We start from the raw sequence: 23,417 nt of genomic DNA, 5'->3' as shown, positions 1-23,417 counted from the left end.
GCCTTTACATAGCAGGGGAGTTGCAGAGTTTTCAGACGTGAGCTATCACATTCCTGTAAGACATAGGAAACCAGGTTGCCTTTGCCTAGCAAGGGAATCTCACTGTCCAGGAGTCCAGCGACCTCTCTGAGCCCTTTAGGCCTTCCCATATATCCTCATTCTAATTCTTTCTATAATACAGGAGTTTTTTCATTAAGTTGGTTGCTATAAAATAAAATAAAATAAAATAGAAGAATATTATTTCTAATAAGGGGCAATATTGTTCCTTGTTATCTTTATGTCAATTGTATTGAGGCAGCAGGAGCAGAATGTGGTGGATCATATTCTAAAATCTATTGCTTTTTCTTAAGATTTACTTATTGATTTGAAAAGCAAAATTTACAGAGAGGGAAGGAGACAGAGAGTGTTCTTCCATCTGCTGGTTCACTCCCCAATTGGCCTCAGTGGGCGGAGCTGTGCCAATCTGAAGCCAGAAGCTTCTTCTGGGTCTCCCAAGTGGGTACAAGGGCCCCAAGAACTTGAGCCATCTTCTTCTGCTTTCCTAGGCACATTAGCAGGGAGCTGGATTGGAAGTGGAGCAGCCTGGATGCAAACCAGCTCCCATATGCTACAATGCTGGACCCCTAAAATGTGTTTCTTATGTGGGTTGTGGTCAAAACAATTTGAAAGCCACCTACATAAGAGGTTACCATTGTTACCGGAGAAGCAAAGGGTCCTTGTCTTCACACAATAAAGAATTCAGGCATGAGACAGAGAGCAGGGGAAAGCAAAATAGCAAGGTTTATTGGGGTAGGGACATCCGTAAGAATGGATGGGCACCTCTCCAGACAGAACCTGAGAGTGCGTACTTCTCATTTAGGCTGGGTTTTTTAAGGGGATGAGTCTTGCCTTCCCTCCCCCTCTCCTTCTTCTCCTCCTGAACAAAGGACTTGTTGGATGTAAGTATGAAAAATTCCTTTCTGAATTTTCTCATTGAAGTTATCAGACAGGGGAAGCCTGGCTGGCATCGCCCCGCCTTAGAGAAAGTATGTTTATCTGGCCAGGTAAAAGGGGCAGGACCCCCTGGAAGGTCATCAGGATCCAGGCAGGACTTTTTAAAATGCAGAGACTGGGCTACACCTGGAAGGTTATTGGGATGACTTTCAGATGTGGATGCTGGACTACTGTAGATGTCAATTCCTTAGGCCTTTTTCATACACACATAAGCTCATTTCTGACTTCCTACCTAACACCATGCTGTAGTTTCTACTAATGCTGCAATTCAACAACTTATAGAAACTTCGGATTTGGTTTGAGGGCTCTCTCTCTTTCAGCTTGGTAAGTGACTTTTTAGTAAGGTCATAGAAAGTTAGGAGGGTGCAACATGCCTTGAGCTGAGAATTTCTATATTTGGGCCTCTCATTCCCTTTCTTTCAGTTTTTCATTTGCATGAAATCATCCTACCCACTACTCTTGTGTTCCTCACACCTTCATACTGTTCTGCTTTGGCAGTAATGTGGTCCTTCGACTCTTGCCTGTGAATAAGTCTAGAGAATTCTATACCAACATATGAAACTGTGGTGTGCTGGCTATTTTAAATTAAAAACTTTTGGAAAGCAGCAGATGATAGAAGAAGCTTTGCTCTGATACTCCCTTTATCTGCTCTAAGATTGGATCAACCAAAGAATAAAAACAATTACCTTTGGTCCTGCCCCTGAGTTCTCATTAACTAAGCTCAAATCTGCAGGGAAGAAAGTGAAAGAATGCAACTATTCCAGGACAGAATTTGTTGCAAGCTGCTGTCCTCCCATATATACATTCAGTTCTCAAAGAAACTCATTTACTAACTATTGTCTGAGCATTCAGTCATTGAAAATCATTTAGTATATCTCAAATTTTCATATATAAGTTGGACCTCATTCACTTATTTGGGTCACCCATTTGATTCTCCCCTTCCGCATTAATAAAATTATAGGTCTTTTCTCCTATTTAACCTATTGTAATTCACCCCAGCAAACCTTCAGGGGACACAAAGGAAGCTTTCCCTGCACAGTTGCGTCTTCAGTGGTGCTTCATTACAGGCGGCCACGGGCAGTAATGTGAGTAGTGTTTGCCACTTCATATCATGGATCCCCAAAATCCCAGAAGTAATACTAATGGAATTTTCATGGCCCTTCTCCCAATTTTAGTTTTTCCCATCTCTGAGAATTTGTTGTCTGCCTCCCACTCTGCATTATTAATTTCTGTATATAAGATAGTGATTTCTAGAAAAACTACTCTGAATAATTTAAGGGTAAAATAAATATATTGGACGATACTGAATGACTGAAAATTGTAAGAATGTCGGTAAATAGCCTAGAACCAACTGCCAGACTCAGTGCTGGGGCCATAATCTTTAGGAAACTTCTCAATAGTCCTAGTGTCTTTATCCCTTCCCATCCAAATGCAAAGTCCTAGGCAGGAGCAGTAGATTGGCTGAGCATGGTTATATGCATGCTGGAGAGGTGAAATAATTCCTTAAGTGTATATGACGTGAAGGAAGGTCTTGCTAGCATGCATCTTTAATCTTTGCTAAACCCTCTAGAGAGGAGTTCTAGATGTTGGGTACTCAAAAAAAAAAAAAAAAAAAAAAGAGAGAGAGAGAAAGATTTTGCCCCAATCTAATGCAATCACATAGGTATTATCCCTCTTTTTCTCTAAGCTATGAATGACTTTAATAAGTCTCTTCCCTTTTCTTTCTATTCCCTATTCCTAGCTGGTAAGAAGTGAATAAGAAAAATGCTGAGCTGTTGTTGGTTTTCAGGAAAAGAATTTGTAGAGCTCTCAAGAGCCATAGACCAGAGGAGCAAACTGAGGAACTAAACAGACAGACAAAAAACAGGACCAAAGGCAGTCCCATCTGCTTGGACACAGTAGCAGGGTGATCTGAATCCACAGAGGGTGACAAGGCAGCTAAAACGAGCATCCACTCTGTGCAGCATTGCACAAAGGAAAGGAAGGTCTATGCAGAGGTGCCCAGAACTTGTGCTAAACAAGCCCATCATGATCGATATCTAGAACCAACAAGTTGAACTATTATTTTAAAACCCTTATCCTCTTTATTATCTTTTGAGGAAAAAAAATGCCCTCTGATCTATGACATTTTCTCAATAGCTCCAAAAGGAACGTAGGCCAGGGAGTTGCCAGGGCAACGTTACCTGAGAAACCAGGCAGCGCTAGATTGCTGCACAGAGGGCCTGGGAATACCCTGCAGAGCTGGAATAGACCGAGAGTTGAGATTCAGAGAAGCCCAGAGCAAGAAACAAGGACTATTTTTTCTTGCTTATAGGAGGAAAAGGGGGAAGGCAAAGAAAGCAAAATCAGTGTGTACTAGAGTTTGAATGAGGTTTATCTCATCCAAAACTATGATGGAATTTGGTTCCGGAAGTAGCGGGGCCTTTTAGGAGGTGTTTGAGTCATGAGGGCTCTGCCCTCATAAAGGAATTGATGGTCCTGTGGTAGAACTGGATTCTCACATGAATACGCGAGTTTTGCTCTCACAAGTCTAGATAAGTTTTCCTAAGACCGGGCTGTCATAAATTAAGGCTGCCCTGGGTGTTGTTTTGTCTCTTTTGCAGGTGTTCACTGGGCCCTCTGCTTTCTCACCATTCATGATGCAGCCTGAGGCCCTTGACAGATGGGCCACCCGATCTCGGACTTCCAGCCTCCAGAGTCACAAGCTCAGTCAACTTGTTTCCTCTATGCACAGGGTCAGGAATTCTGAGATGAAGACTGTGTAGTCTATGACTGCACTGACGTCTGTGTGGGGGTGAAGCCGAGCTGGAAGGAGATGTCAGAACAGCCATCTCCAGGAGAAAGCAATGCGCACTCAGTCAAGGTCAGGTGTGCAAGTGTACTGAGGGAAACAGACCACAAGTGTGAACAGAGTGCAGCGACACTGTAGGGCTAGAATCCACAGCTGGGATTCTCAGCAATGGAAAGACAGATGTCTGTGGTTAAACATGTTGATCCCTCTTAAACTGGCCAGATTTTGGCTTACTAGTCACCAGCACACTTGCTTTGTCCTAACTCCCCTCAGTTCTCAATGTTCTTGTAAAGGAGAGAACTGAGAAGCTGTCCTACATAGCAGCAGGCAATGGCTCAAATACCCACAGCCCTGCCACCCAAATGGGAGACCTGGGTGGAGTGCTGGGCTTCTGGCTTCAGCGAGCTCAGACCCAGCCATTGCAGGCATTTGGAGAGTGAACCAGTGGATGACAGATTCTCTCTCTATCTCTCTCTCTCTCTCTCTCTGCCTTTCAAATTAAAAAAAAAAAATAGTAATCAAGTTTTTGTTGTGTGGTTGTAGTTTATTTGAGATACCAAGACACAGAGTGATAGATTTGAGAGAGAGAGAGACAGAGAGCATGTTCCCATTCACTGGTTTACTACCCAAAAGCCTGCAATAGCCCAGGAGGGAACCAGAAATTCAACCCAAGTCTCCCACATGAGTGAAAAGAACCCAACCACTTGAGCCATCCATGCTTCCTCCCAGAGTCATCAGCAGCAGGAAACTGGAATTGGAAGCTGGAACTTGTACTCAAATCTAGACAGGGACATGGGCATCTTAACCACTATTCCTTTAGATTTCACTACAATTTCATTTATTCCTGAAAAAGAATGCCTACATAAGCCAGAGAGGAACTGTGCTTCCAAGGCCTTCACCAGCAAGATGCTGGGCCAGTACCTGGTTTGATCTGATATTTCCAGCTGCACTCAGAATTGATGTAAAACATTCACTTGGGAGCTACCCTGTAAAGATATGAATGACGTGGGCACAAAGACTACAGGCACAGGTGCAGACACACTCGGCCCAGTGTGGGAAGCAAAATTCATTTCTTGTACATTTTGAAGCTGCATGAAATATGGCAGTGTCTATAGAAGAGGAGCACAAAGAAAGGACTGAAAATGCAGAAGGATTTTTCTCCACCTGGCAATAATCAAGTAACATTTCATCTCAACGTAGCCTAGAAAACAGGCCGGAGGTAAGCATGTGTGAAGGGAAATGGTGGGAGATGATTGAAAGGGACTTTAAGGAACTTTACACCATTCATCATGGACAGAAGGAACAGCTGTAGAGTTATGAGCAGAGGTATTAAGTAGAATAGGGGGGCCACCGCTGTGGCATAGTGGGTAAGGTCTCCACCTGAAGCGCCGGCATCTCATATGGACACTGGTTCGAGTCCTGGCTGCTCCACTTCCAATTCAGTTCTCTGTTGTGGCCTGGGAAATCAGTAGAAGATGGCCCAAGTCCCTGGGCCCCTGCGGTTGTGTGGGAGACCCGGAAGAAGCTCCTGGGTTCAGAACAGCACAGCTCCAGCCATTGTGACTATCCCAGGAGTGAACCAGGAGATGGAAGACTTCTCTCTCTCTCTCTCTCTCTCTCTCTCTCTCTCTCTCTCTCTCTGCCTCTCTATAACTCTGCCTTTCAAATAAATAAATAAATCTTAAAAAAAAAAAAAAGAATAGGAGGCCACTGGTTTTGACTGAGCTCCTTCACTAGGCACAATAGACCAGAACAAAATGGAGCCACTCATGCTGAAGTTCACCAAATTAACATGAAGTTGTTTGACCTTTTGAGAAACCAGAGAGGGAGATAACAGCCAAATCCACAGATAGGCCAGTGTTAGCCTACAGGATAAAGAAGTCCCCTCTGCTTCAGCGCTTACAAGGAAAGTAACCTGATGCAAGCCAGTTCTTGCTTTGTTCCCTGCTGGCCTGGCATCAATACTGCTGGCATGCACCATGGCATTGCATTGGTGAAAACCACAATATACCTGACATTGGGCACTACTTATGCCTGACCTCATCTTACCCTAATTACCTCCCAAAGGCCATGCCTCCAGATAGCATTAACCTGTGAACTGGGATTCGATTTAGATGCATTCAAACCACAGCATTCTCCAAGCCCAGGGACATCATTTTCCACTACCCCTAAAGCTTTCCATTCCCCTCCTCACCATTAAGGCCTCTTCCTCCTCTTTGCCCCAGAGGCACCACTGACATGCAGCAGCCACCAAGTGCTAAAACCCCCACTCTCAGCCCTCTGTGCCCCCAGGTGCGAGAGCTCCTCTCCCGGCTTTGTGGGACTCTGTGGCATGGCTCTCAAAACAATGCTGCCTTGTTCTCCCAATGTTTCCCAAAGAGCTTGTGTGAGAACAGCCCTTTCTTTTTTTTGTTCAAACAGCTCACCCCACCCCCACCCAGGGACTGAGACACTAGTCCTTTGGGGGCAGGGTAAGGGGACACTGGGAGGCAGTAATCCTGCCATACTCAGAATGTTGCCTTCTATCCAGTTATTTGACCAGCGGCAGGGAGCCTGCCTGACTCTCTCCTCCTTCCAATGAAGTTTTCATTGCTCATTCACGCCCTGACATTTCTGCCTCTTAAAGCAAGGGTCTGCTCCTGGCCTCCCAGTCCTCTCCATTCCGAGGCAAGGAAGTGGGCTCCAGCAAAATTTACTGTGAATTAGAGCTGCCTGCCGGAAGGGGACCGTGATTTTCCATTCTCTCAGTGGGCATCAGCTGAGCTGAAGTCAGGGGAAGAATCTAATGCTCCAATCAGAGCAAAACACAGCATGACAAACTAGGGGGAGAACCTAGTAGGAGGCCCTTAGTGCTTGGAGATTTCTAAATATGAGATTTGGAGGAGCTGCTTGCCACCGTGGGGTGAGATGGGATGACGGAGAAGTTCACAAGCCTCCAGGCCATCCCTGGTCCTGCAGCCTGCAGAGGTGTGGAAGATATATTTTTATTTAGTTGAAAGGTAGAGAGAGATAGCTTCAGTTCACTCCACCAGGTGCCTGAAACAGCCAGGGCTGGGCCAGCATGAAGCCAGAAGCCAGGAACTCAATCCACGTCTCCCATGTGGTTGGCAGAGACCCAAGTACTTGGGCCATCACAGGATCTCCATTCGCAGAAGCTGGAACAGGAAGCAGAGCAGGCACTCAAACCCAGATGCAGAAGAGAACTTCAGCAGTTCCCGTGCCTTCTCAAGAAGGAACACAAAGGAGGGAGAAGGACCACGAGCCAAAGATACACCCAAAAGGACACAGCTGATGAGGGTAACCCACTCATAAAGATGTGCCTAGGAATGCAGGCCACTGTCAAGGGCCAAAAAGGGGCACAGCTGGACCCTCACCAATGGAGATCAGACTGAACCTCACAGAAACCAATGTGATGACGAAGCCGCAGCAGTGCCTGGATGCTGATTGAGCCAGAGCAAGCCAGGACAGCCTCCCTCCTCAGACAGACAATGCCCAACCATCACTCCATTCCTCCTCCCAACCTGCGGGATGCACTAGAACCCACAAGAAGCAGGGGAGGGGAAGGATCTGGTGACAGAACACAGGCTTCCTCCCACCCAACTCCAAAGTGCAGCATCTGGAAGAGGAACAAAAAGGCTCACATCCTAGGCTCAGAGCTGAAGCAAAAGAGAAATCAACAAGAGAAAAGCATACAATGTGTTTAATATCAGTGTTCTGTGACCTCGAGCTTCCATAAGAAAACCACGAGGCCGGCGCCGCGGCTCACTAGGCTAATCCTCCGCCTAGCGGCGCTGGCACACCGGGTTCTAGTCCCGGTCGGGGCGCCGGATTCTGTCCCGGTTGCCCCTCTTCCAGGCCAGCCCTCTGCTGTGGCCAGGGAGTGCAGTGGAGGATGGCCCAGGTGCTTGGGCCCTGCACCCCAGGGGAGACCAGGAAAAGCACCTGGCTCCTGGCTCCTGCCATCGGATCAGCGCGGTGCGCCGGCCGCAGCGCGCCGGCCGCGGCGGCCATTGGAGGGTGAACCAACGGCAAAGGAAGACCTTTCTCTCTGTCTCTCTCTCTCACTGTCCACTCTGCCTGTCAAAAAAAAAAAAAAAAAAAAAAAAAAAGAAAACCACGACTGAAAGAAACAGAGCTAAGTGTTTTTTATAGGTTTGATGAAATGTGGATGATTACGAGAATCTGGTGGGCAAAGAGAGTGAGACCTGATGGTAATAAACTGGGGGCATTTAGCAAGGCTCTGTGTATTGGAGTGCTTTGTTGAGACTTTTTGTCTTCAGAGATAAGGATGTCCCTTTTCCCTGGGTACAGGGAGGTACCCGGACCATGAGAGTCTTGCCACTTGATTCAGGAAGTCAGAAAATCTTTCCTAAGTTTCAAGACCTGCTTCAGGAAAGAATAACAGAGAAAGGGCAGAGAGATATTTCTACCTCTGTGTTTTTTCCTCAGTTCTTTCAGCTTAAAACACATGGGGGCAGGGCTGGCACTGTGGCACAGCAGGTTAAACTGTCACCTGCAGTGATGGCATCCCATCTGAGTACTGATTGGCATCCCGCCTGCTCCACTTCTGATTCAGCATCCTGTTAATGTGGCTGGCGAAGCAGCAGAGCATGGCCCACTGCCACCCATGTAGGAGACCTGGTTAGAGTTCCTACCTCCTGGCTTAAGCCTGGCCCAGCCCTGGCTTTTGCAGCCATTTGGGGAGTGAATCAACAGATGGAAGATTTCTCTCTCTCTCTCTCTCTCTCTCTCTCAATCTTTCAACCTCTTTCTCTCCCCCTCTCTGTAACTTCACTTTTCAAATAAATAAAATAAATCTTTAAAAAAAAATACTTGGAGGCCATGTTTCCTGAATACCTCCCATAGATCCACACTCCTTCCCAGAATCAAGGCCTGAGGTGGTAACTAAATATTCCAAAATCACTACAAGATGGACCCTTAAGCTAGATTAAGCTGCCCTGGGTTTAAATAACTGGAAATGACTAGGAAGTCACCAAATTTGCCCAAAATATGTTTATGGTTCCCACCAGGTTCATACTGATAAATGAGTTACATTTGTGGCACTTTCTCTTAAACTCATGTTAATTCTAACCCGCTTCAAATCTCCTTCCCAAGGCTAACAGCTTTTATTTTTTAAAGATTGATTGATTTGAAAGGAAAGGAGACAAAGAGAAAATGAGACGGAGAGAGATCTTTTGTCCACTTGTTTATGCCTCAAATGGCTACAGCAGCTGGGGCTGGGCTAGGTTGAAGCCAGGACCCAGGAACTCCACCTAGGTCTCCCGTGTGGGTGGCAAGAACTCAAGTACCTGAGCCATCATCTGCTGCATTAGCAGGAAGGTGGGTCAGAAGTGGAATAGCAGGACTGGAACCAGCACTCTGATATGGGAAGTGGGCACCCCAAGCAGATTAACCTGCTGCATCACAACACCACCCCAACCCCAGGGCTTAAAATTGATATGCAGGGGCCGGCTCCACGGCTCACTAGGCTAATCCTCTGCCTTACGGCACCGGCACACTGGGTTCTAGTCCCGGTCGGGGCGTCAGATTCTGTCCCGGTTGCCCCTCTTCCAGGCCAGCTCTCTGCTGTGGCCAGGGAGTGCAGTGGAGGATGGCCTGAGTACTTGGCCCCTGCACCCCATGGGAGACCAGGAGAAGCACCTGGCTCCTGCCATCAGATCAGCGCGGTGCGCCAGCCGCAGCACGCTGGCCGCGGCAGCCATTGGAGGGTGAACCAACAGCAAAGGAAGACCTTTCTCTCTCTCTCTCTCACTGTCCACTCTGCCTGTCAAAAAAAAAATTGATATGCAGACCTGAGAAGACAATAAATCAGGATTTCATGGAAGTCATAATTTTTCCTGACAAGTCCCAGATTGACTTGATCACCTTTTACAGCCCCAAATTATCCTCATGCTGGTAATTTGCTTTTGTTCTTCTCTCTCCTCTATACCTCAAAGGATGAAGCTGGGGCAATGTTAGGATAAAAACCATGAATGTGGAGAAAATCTAAGCAGTGTGGCTCTCACACAGATAATTCCTTCTTTCTCCTGCTGCTCCTGCCTCTGTGTTTAAAGACATTGGAACTTCCGGTCACCAGCAAACAGGACTTCGCTCACTGAAACATGCTCTCGTAGCACATCACATCAGTATTAGTATCTTCTAATTAAACCCTCAAAGCCCCATCTATATTAGCAAGAATTCTAAGATCTCCCTCTTGAGGGTACTCACTTCAAGGATCCAAGAACCTCAGGGATTTCCTTACAGGAAGTGAGTCCGGACGACGCAGGTGCCCTGAGTACAGAGCTTCAGCCCCATCACATGGTCACTGGTGCCCCCTGCTCCTGTGCAGTGTAGTGGCCACGATGGCTTACTGCTGTGGCAGATCCCTGCTAGCTCAGGGGTCAGCTCTCCCGCTTGACTCACACACTAGGCACTGCTCTTTAGAACCAGCAGGCTTCTACCCTCAGTCACCTGTTGGGCCCCAGCCTTCTCCCAAAACCCTTTTGGGCTTTGTGATGAGTCCAGGGCCCCTAATGCAGACTAGTCAGCCATGCTTCCAGAGCTCTACAGAGTGGCCTCATTAAGCCAAATGAAAGATTCTGTTAGACTCTAAAAAGACCTTCTGTTAAGCAGGCTGGGAAGTTTCACTCAAATGACTTTTCTGAACAGAGATCTACTTCAAAGTTGCTTGCTGAATCCACCTACAATGTGATTTACTGAGAATTTTTCTTGCTAAAAACAATTTCATTAATTACCCTGTTACACATTTTGATGCTTCTTTGATAAATTTGCTACCACTGAGGAACTTTTCCATTGTTACTAAGCTTTAAGTCTAAAATTAGAACGTTTTTGTTGTTGTTGGCTGGACAAAATGTTCATTTAGTGTCATGTTGGTGAACCCTAACTTGATAGAGTGAATGCCCTCTAGGTCCACTATTCCTGTTATTTGTGAGTGGGGGTTCCCTTGGCAGTTTGCAGTTGGGCTTGGCTGATGAGCACCACCTGCTAGAGATAAGCAATGGAAGATGGCAGCCACCTACCCTTCCTCCAGGTCAGTGACCCTCTCAGAGTTCCCCTTTCCAGGATCCAATGGCAGCGGCTCCCTGTTCTTCCAAACCCCAGCCCCTGCACTATCCTTTGTTGGTTTCCCTAATCCCATCCATGCCTTGAAAAAAAAAACACCCTTACTAGACTATCTTCAGATTTCTGAGTTTGCAGGTACCATCTGTTTCTGTGAGAATGACAGCAGATATATCAAGAATAAGATAAATCTGGAATAAAAGAGTTGCCTCTTCAATTAAGGCAAACCACCCTCTGGTTACTGTAACTTTGTATATAAAACGCTCTCTCATGCTCATCTTCAGAAGAGTTATCAACAGTTATATCTCTAGGCTGGAAATTAAAAGGGGTCCCTCTCTTGAGGTAGGCACATGATACAGTGGTTAAGCCACTGCTTGGGATGCCCACACCCCATATTAGAGTGCTGGGCTCAAGCCCTGGCTCCACTTTCAACTGCAGCTTCCTGCTAATGTGCACCCTGGTGACAGCAATGATGGCTCACGCGTATGGTCCCTGCCTCCCACTTGGAAGACATGGATGCAGTTCCAAGCTCCTGACTTCAGCCTAGTCCAAGCATTTGAGAGAGTGAACCAATAGTTAGAATATCTCTAGTTGTCGTTGTTTGTTTCTCTCTCTTCCTTTCAAATAAATAAAAATTTTAAAAGAAAACGATTTTTAAACACAGAAGTCCCTCCCCTTATACTGAGGTTACCCCTATAGAATCTTCAAACAGATTATTTCTGTAGCCACACATGGAAGTTCTGGGCCAAAAGCAAATTGATTTTCAGAGAATTGGCTTTCAACATATCGGCATTTGGTAATATAATTCTGATAATTTGATTTTGGGTCAACTGGCCTGCTTCCACCTGCAATATTCTCCGACCTCCAGGGGTTTTGGTTTTGAATCCAGGGCTCTCCCACTACACTGTGGGACTCTTTGCGAGCAGGAATCTTATGGGGTACACCTTTGTACTTGCCTCACTCCAGTCCAAGGGCTGGATACAGTGTCTTGCACCATAGGCTACTCAGTAAATGGGAAAGGCAGTGAACAGGGATGCACAGTGAAGCAAACCAGACGAAATCAATCAGATGTACACAAACCATTACACAGCCTGAGGGGGCCATGGGTCCCAGAGCAAAGCAGTTGTCGCTCCCCCTCTTCGTGGAGGAACGACACAGGACCCTGAGCTGTTCTTTCGTCTGCTCGGCCCTCCCCGGGTTTGCTGCTGGTTCTTCCCGGGTTGGCTACTATCCCTTCCACCTCCGTGGAAGGGCAGTTCCCCCTGGCCACATTCCCCACTTCCGCAGGGGAGCGGCACACCGCCGGCCGGCTCTCTGGGGGCTGCACAGGTGTTCCCCTTAGGTGTTCCCCTTAGATGTTCCTGGTGCATGCCGTCTCTCTCCTCCTTTATAGTCCTCCTCTGCCAATCCCAACTCGGCTGCCCACACGCCGAGTACGCTGCTCTCCTCCAATCAGGAGCGAGTCCTACAGTTTATTGGTTGAACTGGAGGCAGCTGTGCAGAAGCTGTTTACTTCTCTCCCAGCGCCATATTGTGGGAGAGCAGATGCATAGAATAAGTCTTAATTCCAGTAACTCAGTCCAGTCCGGATTGCTCCCCACAGCAGTCACTGAGAGAAAGGAAGGACGAGAAGAAAAGGCTAGAAAAAGATTTCAGAGGAGAAAGAAAGAAAATGAAAAGGGGAAGGGAAAACTAAGAAGACAAGGAAGATAAAGAGGAAAATTAAGTCTAAGCTGAACTTACATCTATATCCATTTAAATGCCTCTGTGAAATAACTGACACACAGGGAAGCGAGCAACTAAAAGGATTTTGCCTCTATGACGTCTCATGCCCAATAAAGACTTTTCAGATATAGCTAATTACATAAATAATACTCAACATACATCTTCCCTAACGGTACTTTGAAACATTGATTTTCAAACTCTACGAACTGTTTTTACCTTCCCCTTCCCCTAATCTCTCTTGAAATTTAAAACTCAAACCAGAAGGCTGACCAGGATCCAAACCTGAACATGGTGGATTTGCCTCCAATTTCTAAACTAGGCCCAGAGAAATGCCTTTCCCGGCAGTATTTTTAGCGGTGAGAGGGAAGGAGCTCCCTGGGCTGTCTCCTGGCAGGCAGTTGGTCTGTCACTCCTGAGCCAATCCCCCGAATCCTCCCGACGTCTGCACCAGTCAGCATCCTCACTGCTGCCTCAGAGCCGCCCAGCACTCTTTTGCCTGAAGTAGGGACATTTAAGAGCAAGAGTTTACCTCCTGACAACCGTGTTGAAAAAAATCACCAATTCTCAGCTACAAAGCTCCAAGAACAGCCCAAACGTAAAAAGAAGCTCAGTCATGTTTGTGCAGAGTAGGTGCTATGTGCACTTGATCAACGCTGTAGAGAAGCAGATATCATTCCTCTTCTATGGATGAGGAAAAGCAAGCCTTATAGAAATTAAATAGAGTGCCAGGCATTCCTCTGCTGGTTAATAACAAAAGCAAAGTTTAATGAATAGCCAACACTTATGTGGAACTGGGCTGTTGATCATGTGCCTTCTGCTCACTGATTCTAACAAACTCAGCAGAATAATTCCCATTCTACAGAATGGAAGGCCGCGATTTAAAGGAGAAATGTAAATTCTCAAAGTAGGCACAGCCACAAAGGCACAACACCAGCAGGTGAGCATGCTACTCATGATTTAGCTGGGCTGGAGTTCTTTTTTCTGCACCCAGATGAGATTAAGAGCAAAATAATCTGCCTCTGGGTCTTGCTCTTCACACCACAGGTCAGGGTCATTGGTGTTCCTGTGCATTCTAAGTCAGGAAAGCAAATGGTCAGAGCCAGGGATAGCCTGGCCAGGAAGGCAGGGGAGTCACACGTCAAGAGGCAATTCTACATTGAGAAAATCCTAGAGAATCGCAACACTTACTTCAAAGAAGGAGGGGAAGGGGATTCATTGGCAACAGGTGGCCTTAGGTTTATGGAACCTTCCTCCTCGTGAAGCTTTGGAGAACAGGGAGATTGGATATCCCATTTCTTTTTTTTTTTTCTTAATTTTTAAAAAAAGATTAATTTATTTATTTGAAAGAGTCACATGCTAGTTTACTCCCTAGTTGACACCAGAAGCCAGGACTAGACCAAGCCAAAACCAGTAGCTTCTTCCATGTCTCCTACGTGAGTTTGGGCCATCTTCCACAGGGCACAAGATCCGAAATGGAGCAGCCAGGTCTCAAACAGGAGCTCATATGGGATTTACCCACTATGCCACAATGCCGGCCCCCATATATCTCATTTCTCTGAGACAGTGACCATCTAGGTTTCTATCCTGGTATAACTGAGCACAGGACCCTCTTTTACTCTCAAAATCACCTCAATGTGCACAGTTATCATACAGTCACCCTTCAAACAGGAATTTGTATTTCACACCTTCCCAAAGCAAATGCTTCTCCTACCTTCTTTTACTCTCCAAAACATAGATATAACACCAAGTGTTTTCTTTTTCTAATTTTATTTACTTAGTTTTTCTCTCTGCCTCTTAAGTAAATAAATAACATAAACCACCCATCCTCTGGTTCACTCTCCCAAATGCTTACAAAAGCCATGGCTGGGCCAGGCTGAAACTAAAAGCTGGTAACTCATTGCAGGTCTCCCATGTGGATGGCAGGGATCCAACTATGTGAGCTATCATTTGCTGCATCCCAGGGTCTGCATTAGCAGGAAGCTGAAGTCCGGAGCCAGAGCCAGGAATTGAACACAGGCATTACGATATGAGATTCAGGCATCATAGCCAGCTTCTTAACCACTAGTCCAAATGCCCACCCCTGCAACACCAATTCTGATCAGACAGATATATCACAACACACTAATGTCAACAATCCATGGGGTGCAGACCCAACCAACTTGTGTGGAATTTGAACTCTATCAATATTAACATTTTTCAAGTTGGTGAACAAAGCAGTAAAGCATGTTTTTCCCAACTTCTGTACTCAATATTTGCTAGAAATATTCCCAAAGCCAAGGATCAACAAGAAAAGGTCTTATTGCTCGCTTTCGTTCTGCTGTGCTGAGATTAGGTTTAGAGAAAAAAAAAGTAATTTCACTTTTTAAAACTCACCCATTCTCAAGGCATAATTCAATATCTTACATTTTTAAATCCTAAAATAATAAGTGTCATTTGCCCTACCACCACCACTTTGGGAATTCTGAGCTAATCAGAGGTGTTCAATTACTTTCAGACATGGCTGCTTGTCCTTGAATGTTTTAAAATCAGCTCATGAGCTTACAATTTCCTAAGCAGCCTTTCTGTCTTCTAATTGCCTTTAAAAGGACCAACAGTAAAAGCTCCAAGTCTTTCCAAGTCCCTGGGCTTCACCCCAGGACAGCACGTCACATACTTTCCTGCATCAGCAGATCAGGTTACATGTGGGCAAGAAAGCCTTGCCTGCCACAAGTTCTTGAAGGATCCATTACTGTGTTTTCCAGGCACCTATGGGACATCTTCCTCCAATTTCTCACTTACTGCCTTCAAAGGCGACTCTCAATGTCATCAAGATTAAACCAGATCTTGGGGAGGCAACTTAACGCCACAGTTAAAAGCCTGAGCTTTGGAGTCCAAGACTGGGGTCCAAGTCCCAGCTCCTCCACTTACAAGCCATGTGACCTTGGTCAAGCTATTTACCTCCTTATCTGTATAATGGGGACAATACCAGTGCATGATTCAGAGTGTTTATGTGGGGACTCAGCTATGAAAAGCAGGGAAATCATAGGGTACAATGCCTGGCACATCATGTGTACTCAAAATTCTTCATTATCTGGTCTTAGAAATTGAATATGGCTTAGATTTCAGTTTATTTAAAGTCAGTATGGTAAGGAGGAGAGTGGTTTTCATAGAAAAAAAGGCAGAATTTGAAACTAGAATCTAAATTCCAGCTCTGGTTTCCCCACTCAATGATTCTTCAATGTTGTTGAACTTCAATTCTCTTCCTTTTACCCATTAAAAAGATGATAAATATATCCTAAAGTCATTGAAAAGGTCCAATAAAATGCCATGCAGAAAAATATTATGTAAACTCAACAAATTATTGATATAAAAATTATTACTGCTCATTAAAATGAGACAAAATATAACCTTCACATCAACCTAAGGGCTAATACATCTAGCTCCTGGATGGAGAGTACCAGGCTCAAGGTCAGAGTCAGATGGGATACTCTTGTGAGCCCCCTTGTAAGCCCTGGGCCACACATGTCGCGCTGTTCACTCATCAGTTTTCCTCTCTATTTCCTAATCTGGCAGCTTTGATGCTGCTAACAAGGATACTACAACATGGGAGGTCTCTTATCTTGCAATATACAATATTCTGCCAAGTGTCTTAAAAGGAAAACAGTGAGTAGAAGGGAAAATTTGTGTGACGTGCCCTTCTATGCCCGTAAGTCCAAATAAGAAACAATGCATGAAAGTTTAGATAAACCATTTGGTAGTATAAAGGAATAGGGCCAGGATGAGACTGGAGCAGCTCACAGAGGATTTGCTAACCATGACTCTGTCACTTACCTGTATGTATGGGGAAGTTGGGGCATTATTCAAGAGAAAGAGGTGGAAGAGGACAATTGTCACTATCCCTAATTGAGTATGACATCTCAAAGAAAAGCTCAAGTAAAAAGTCACATCCATAATAATGAGTAAGCTGTCACTAACAAAGAAAGGTCACCCCAATAAATTTTGGAAGCCAAATACTTTTAAATGTGTGCTTAGAATTTACAGTCTTTTTGCATGTTACCTTGTGGGAGCCTCATGTTGAAGTAATTTTCTTCTTCCAAGCAGAATCAGACACTTGTACAGATGTTTTATTCCTTTTTGAAGATGATGATGGCACTTATTTTGCAAATAAGAACACAAATATCAGAAAATATGAGGCTATGCTAGGGCTCTTGTAACATAGTAGTATTTACAACAGTTCTAAGCCCTTCTTTTTTTTTTTTTTTTTTTTTTTTGAAAGGCAGAGAGACAGATGCAGAGAGAACCTCCATCCGGTGACTCATTCTGCCAAACAGCTGGGGCTGGGGCTGGGCCAGGCTAAAGCCAAAACTCTAGACTTCATTCAGGTCTCCCAACTACTTGAGCCACCACTGCTGCCTCTCAAGGGGCACATTAACAAGAAGCTGAGATCAAAAGCAGAACTGGGACTCAAACCCAGGCACTCTGACAGGGGATGTGGGTGTGCCAAGCAGCATCGTAACCTCTGCACCAAATGCCAGCCCAACGTCTCTGTTTGATCAAGGGAAAATAACATATGAGTCTATTCCATTTTGTGATAAGTTGTATCAATTTTCATTTACCTGCATACTATGGATAACTTATGTCACAGAATACATGAAGTCTCAACTCTAGCTCGCCTACAGTTTCTCTTGGAACAGCTAAATTATTTATGGTAATCTTACCACTTTTGCAAACAGATGTAAGAAAAGTTCATAAATAACAACTAGAGGGAAAGGCATTTGGCCCAGCAGCTAAGATGTCTTCATCCCGCATTGGAGTGCCTGAGTTTAATTTCCTTGCTCCTTTCCTGATCACAGCTTCCTGCTAATGATGACGCTGGGAGGCAGCGCTTTTGGCTCAGCTAGGATCCCTGCCACCCATGTGGGAGACACAAGTTGAGCCCCTCGTTCCCAGCTTCAGCCTGGCCCAGTCATGGCTGATGTAAGCATTTGAGCAATGAACCAATGGATGAGAGTTCTCTCTCCTTTCTTTCTTCTTCTCTCTCTGTTCCTCTCCTTCTCCCTCTCTCTCTCTCCCCCTCCCTCCCTTTCTTCCTCTGGCTCTTAAATAAATATCTTTCTTTACAAAATATATTAAATAAATAACTACTATAAAAATAACCCAACATGTTCTAAGATGGCAGAGTAGGGAGGGAGCTTACTGTTCTAGCTCTGAAGAAGATAGTCTTAAAAACATGGAGATAGTGTAGTCTCAGGGAAGAGTTAGGGAAAAAATAGCAGAGGAAAATCCCCTAAATTAAGAGGGACATGATGGACTTTCAAGGAGGGTATTGGGTGTCAAAAGCTTGGGACTCCAACAGCCAAGAGTCTAAGCACCAGTGCTGGAAAGTGAGGGAAGACCAGACCACAGCAGCCTAAGCTCCCGGCAAAAAAGCAGCAGAAACAGCCTAAAGGGAACCAGGCTTAGAACCCCTTGGGGGAAACTGTACCACCCAAACCAAAGAGAGGAAAAAAAAGGACTGGGGGAACACATTTCTCTCTCTAATCACCTTACAGAGGCATACTGTAGCAAGCCGATAAAGCAGGCACCATTTTGGATATACATAACAGCTGTGCCAGCCCAGGTCTGCACCCGGCAATCAGCCAAGTGGAGAATGCTGACTCTGTTGGGGAGAATTAACAGGGGGCTAGGAGCTTGTACTGTGTGAAGCTTCTGCACTGGACTGTGAAAAAACTGAGGGTGTATGGGAGGAATCACAGTGTGGCTGGGACTTTGAGCAGTCTCAGTGGGAGACACCACAAGCTCAGGTGTTCCTCAGACATTGCTGTGGAATGTGAACGTACACTGAGGACTGCACAGATCCTTTTTGTGGTTCTTGGGATGGAGTGGACAAATATTATACCCACTGGGGCTAACACTCAGGTACTGGTCTCTGTTGAGAAGAGCTCAGCTGAGCAGAATATACCTCCCTTCTGATTAAAAAAATAGAGAAGATTTACCATGGCAAACCTGGGTGTGTCACCTTAGGCACACCCTTAACCCTGGAGAACTGAACAGGGCTCTCAGGCCACACCTGCTACAAGCCTCTAGAGAATCATAAAAAGTAGGCATTCCACTTATCTACAGAGTCATAGTACAAAAATAAAAGCCTCCACAGCAAAATAATAATAATAATAATAATGAAGATGGAAGGAGGAGAAAAAGGAGGAGGAGGAGGAGAAGAAACCAATGAGTATCTCCACAAATGCTGAACAACAAACACACCAATCCAAAAAACAATAAGGAAGACAACATGACACTTTCAAAAGAACACAACACTTTATAACTAGATTATGAAGACAATGAGATAGAAGAAATGCGAGAAATGGAACTCAAAAAAAATTGATCATAAGGTTACATAGAAGCAATCAAAAGCAAATGCACAAACTGCTGAAATCTGTGCAGGACATGAAAGAAAAATTCTCCCAAGAAATTGAGATCTTAAAGAGGACTCAAAATGAAATGAAGAATTCAATAGAACAAATTTTAAAATGCAGTGGAAAGCCTTAAAAACAGAAAAAAAAATTATCAATTCCCAACTTGACTCTCACTGGGATTAAACATGACAATAGGTCTGCTCTGATTTCATCATCATTTAAAAAAATCATCTATTATTTTTCACTTTATGTTTCTGTGTGGGAGCAAACTGTTGAAATCCATACTTAATGTATACTAAGCTGATCTTCTGTATATTAAGATAATCGAGAATGAATCTTGATGTGAATGGAAGGGGAGAGGGAGTGGGAAAGGGGAGGGTTGTGGGTGGGAGGGATGGTATGGGGGGAAAGCCATTGTAATCCATTATTCGTACTTTGGAAACGTATATTCATTAAATAAAATTTAAAAAAAATTAAAAAAAAAAACAGAATCAGTGAGGCAGAAGAGAGAATATTGGACAAAGCACAGCAAAGTATACAGTCAAACCAAAGGCAAGAAGAGGAAATTAGAAATCTAAAAAACACTGTTGAGAAACTACAGGATACTATTTTAAAAAAACAACATTTGGGTTCTAGAAGTTCCTGAAGGCACGGAGAGAGAAAGGATTAGAAAGCCTTTTACGCAGGATTCTGTCCCAGTTGCCCCTCTTCCAGGCCAGCTCTCTGCTGTGGCCAGGGAGTGCAATGGAGGATGGCCCAAGTACTTGGGCCCTGCACCCCATGGGAGACCAGGATAAGTGCCTGGCTCCTGCCATCGGATCAGCGTGGTGCGCCAGCCGCAGCACGCCTGCCACAGCAGCCATTGGAGGGTGAACCAACGGCAAAGGAAGACCTTTCTCTCTCTCTCTCTCACTGTCCACTCTGCCTGTCCAAAAAAAAAAAAAAAAAAAAAAAAAAGAAGAAGAAGAAGAAGGCCTTTTAGTGAAATAATAGCAGAAAACTTCCTGGGTTTGGAGAAAGAGACATCCAAGTACAGGAAGCACACAGAACCCCCAATAAACATGACCAGAAAAGGCCCTCACCACGACACATTGTAATCAAATTCACCAAAGCGAAACATAAAGATGCTAAAATGTGCAGGAGAGAAATGTCAGATTACTCTCAGAGGATCTCCAATTAGACTCACAGCAGACTTCTCATCATAAACCCTACAGGCTTGAAGGGAATGGCAAGATATAGCCCAAACACTAAGAGAAAAAAACTGCCATCCCAGAATATTATATTCTGCAAAGCTCTCATTTATGAATGAAGGTGAAATAAAGACTTCCCACAAACAAAAATTGAAAGAATTTGTCACCACTAGTCCAGCCCTGCAAAAGATGCTTGAGAACGTGTTACACACATAAACGTGGTCATCAATACAAAAGAAGGTAAAGGAAGAAAATCTAACAGTAAAAGGTCAAAAGAAGTTATAGCATAAATTAGGAATATCTTTAGAAAAATGGTAGGGCAAAGTCATTACTTAGCAATAGTCACTTTGAATGAAAGTGGCCTCAACTCCCCAATTAAAAGTCACAGACTGGCTAAATGGATTAAAAAACAAGAGCCATCTATTTGCTGCCTACCAGAAACACATCTCACCACCAAAGATGCATGCAGACTGAAAGTGAAGTTTTGAAAAAGATATTTCATGCCAACAAATCATAAAAGAACTGGTGTAGCCATTTTAATATCAGACAAAATAGACTTTAAACAAAAACTATTAAAAGAGACAAAGAAGGGCACTAAATAATGATTAAGGCATCAATTCAACAGGAAGACATAACTATTTTAAACATATACGCACCTAATGACAGAGCACCTGGCTTTTTTTAAACTTTTATTTAGTAAATATAAATTTCCAAAGGACAGTTTATGGATTACAATGGCTTCCCCCCCATAACTTCCCTCCCACTCCTACCCCTCCCATCTCCCACTCCCTCTCCCATTCCAATCACATCAAGATTCATTTTCAATTATTTCTATATACAGAAGATCGATTTAGTATATATTAAGTAAAGATTTCATCAGTTTGCACCCACACAGAAACACAAAGTGTAAAATACTGTTTCAGTACCAGTTATAGCATTACTTCACATTGCACAACACATTAAGGACAGATCCCACATGAGAAGTTAAGTACACAATGACTCCTGTTGTTGACTTAACAATTTGACACTCTTGTTTGTGGCATCAGTATTCTCCCTAGGCTCTAGTCATGAGTTGCCAAGACTATGGAAGCCTTTTGAGTTCGCCAACTTTGATCTTATTCCGACAGGGTCATAGTCAAAGTGGAAGTTCTCTCCTCCCTTCCAAAAGCAATTTACAGATTCAATGTGATACCAATGCAAAGACATTCTTCTCAGATCTAGAAAAAATGATGCTTAAATTCATATGAGGCCAACGCTGTGGCTCACTTTGGCTAATCCTCCACCTGAGGCGCCGGCACCCCGGGTTCTAGTCCCGGTTGGGGCGCCAGATTCTGTCCTGGTTGCTCCTCTTCCAGTCCAGCTCTCTGCTGTGGCCCAGGAAGGCATGTAGGATGGTGCAAGTGCTTGGGCCCTGCACCCGCATGGGAGACCAGGAGGAAGCACCTGGTTCCTGGCCTCGGATCGGCACAGTGCGCTGGCCATAGTGGCCATTTTGGGGGTGAACCAATGGAAAACGAAGACCTTTCTCTGTCTCTCTCTCTGTGTCTAACTCTGCCTGTCAAAAAAATGCATATGGAGGCACAGGAGACCTCGAATAGCTAAAGCAATCTTATACAAGAAAAACAAAACTGGATGCATCACAATACCAGATTTCAGGACATACTACAGGGCAGTTATAATCAAAACAGCATGGTACTGGTACAAAAACAGGTGGATAGACCAATGGAACAGAATCAAAACATCAGAAATCAATCCAAACATTTACAACCAACTTATACGTGATCAAGGTGCTAAAACCAATTCCTAAATCAAGGACAGTCTATTTAACAAACTGCTCTAGGAAAATTGGATTTCCACATGCAGCAGTGTGAGGCAAGACCCCTACCTTACACCCTACACCAAAATGCACTCAACATGGATTAAAGATCTAAATCTACGACCTGACACTATCAAATTATTAGAGAACATTGGAGAAACCCTGCAAGATGTTGGCAAAGATTCTTGGAAAAGACCCCAGAGGCACAGGCAGACAAAGCCAAAATTAACAACTGGGATTACAGGATTACATCAAATTGAGATGTTTCTGTATTTCAGAAGAAACAGGAAAGTGAAGAGGCAGCTGACAGAATGAGAGAAATTATTTTCAAATTATGCAACTGATAAAGGATTAATAACCAGAATCTACAAAGAGATCAAGAAACTTCACAACAACAAAACAAACAATCCACTTAAGAGATGGGCCAAGAACTTAGACATTTTTCAAAGAGGAAATCCAAATGGCCAACAGTCACATGAAAAAATGTTCAGGATCACTAGCAATCAGGGAAATACAAATCAAAACCACAATGAGGTTTCACCTCACCCTGGTTAGAATGGCTTACATACAGAAATCTACCAACAACAGATGCTGGCAAGGATGTGTGGAAAAAGGCACACTAATCTACTGTTGGTGGGAAGGCAAACTGGTAAAGCCACTATGGAAGACAGTTTGGAGATACCTCAAATATCTGAATATAGCCCTACAACATGACCCAGCCATCCCACTCCTCAGAATTTACCCAAGGGAAATGAAATCAGCAAACAAAACAGCCATCTGTACCCTTATTGCAGCTCAGTTCATAATCGTTAAGACATGGAATGAACCTAAATGCCCATCAACAGATGACTCAATAAAGAAATTATGGGATATGTACTCTATAGAATACTACACAGCAGTTAAAAAAATGAAATCCAGTCATTTGCAACAAAATGGAGGAATCTGGAACACATCATGCTGAGTGAAATAAGCCAGTCCCAAAGGGACAAATATCATATGTTCTCCCTGATCGGTGACAACTAACTGACCACCAAAAAGGAAACCTGTAGAAGTGAAACGGACACTATGAGAAGCCATGACTTAATCATCCCTTGTCCTGACTGTCGAGGAACAGCTTACTATTTATTCTTTTTAGTATTTTCTTTTTCTATTTAATACAATTGGTTGAACTCCTTACTTAACACAGAATTATTCTTAGCTGTTTAAATTCACTGACAGGTCAGATTGAAGACAGAAGCCTAGAAGTCAGTCCAGGTCTCCCTCATGGGTGACAAGTACCTAGCTACCTGAACGATAACCAGTTGCCTTCCAGAGTATTTATTAGCAGGAAGTCAGAATTAGGATTACAGCCAGGACTCAAACCCAGGCCCTTGGATAGGGGATGCAGGCACCCAAACTGACAGCTTAACCACTAGGCCAAATGCCCGCCC

Source organism: Oryctolagus cuniculus, chromosome 6, assembly GCF_964237555.1.
Source record: "Oryctolagus cuniculus chromosome 6, mOryCun1.1, whole genome shotgun sequence".
Classification (NCBI taxonomy): domain Eukaryota; kingdom Metazoa; phylum Chordata; class Mammalia; order Lagomorpha; family Leporidae; genus Oryctolagus; species Oryctolagus cuniculus.
The sequence above is the reverse complement of the archived record's forward strand: the minus strand, read 5'-3'. Positions refer to the sequence as shown.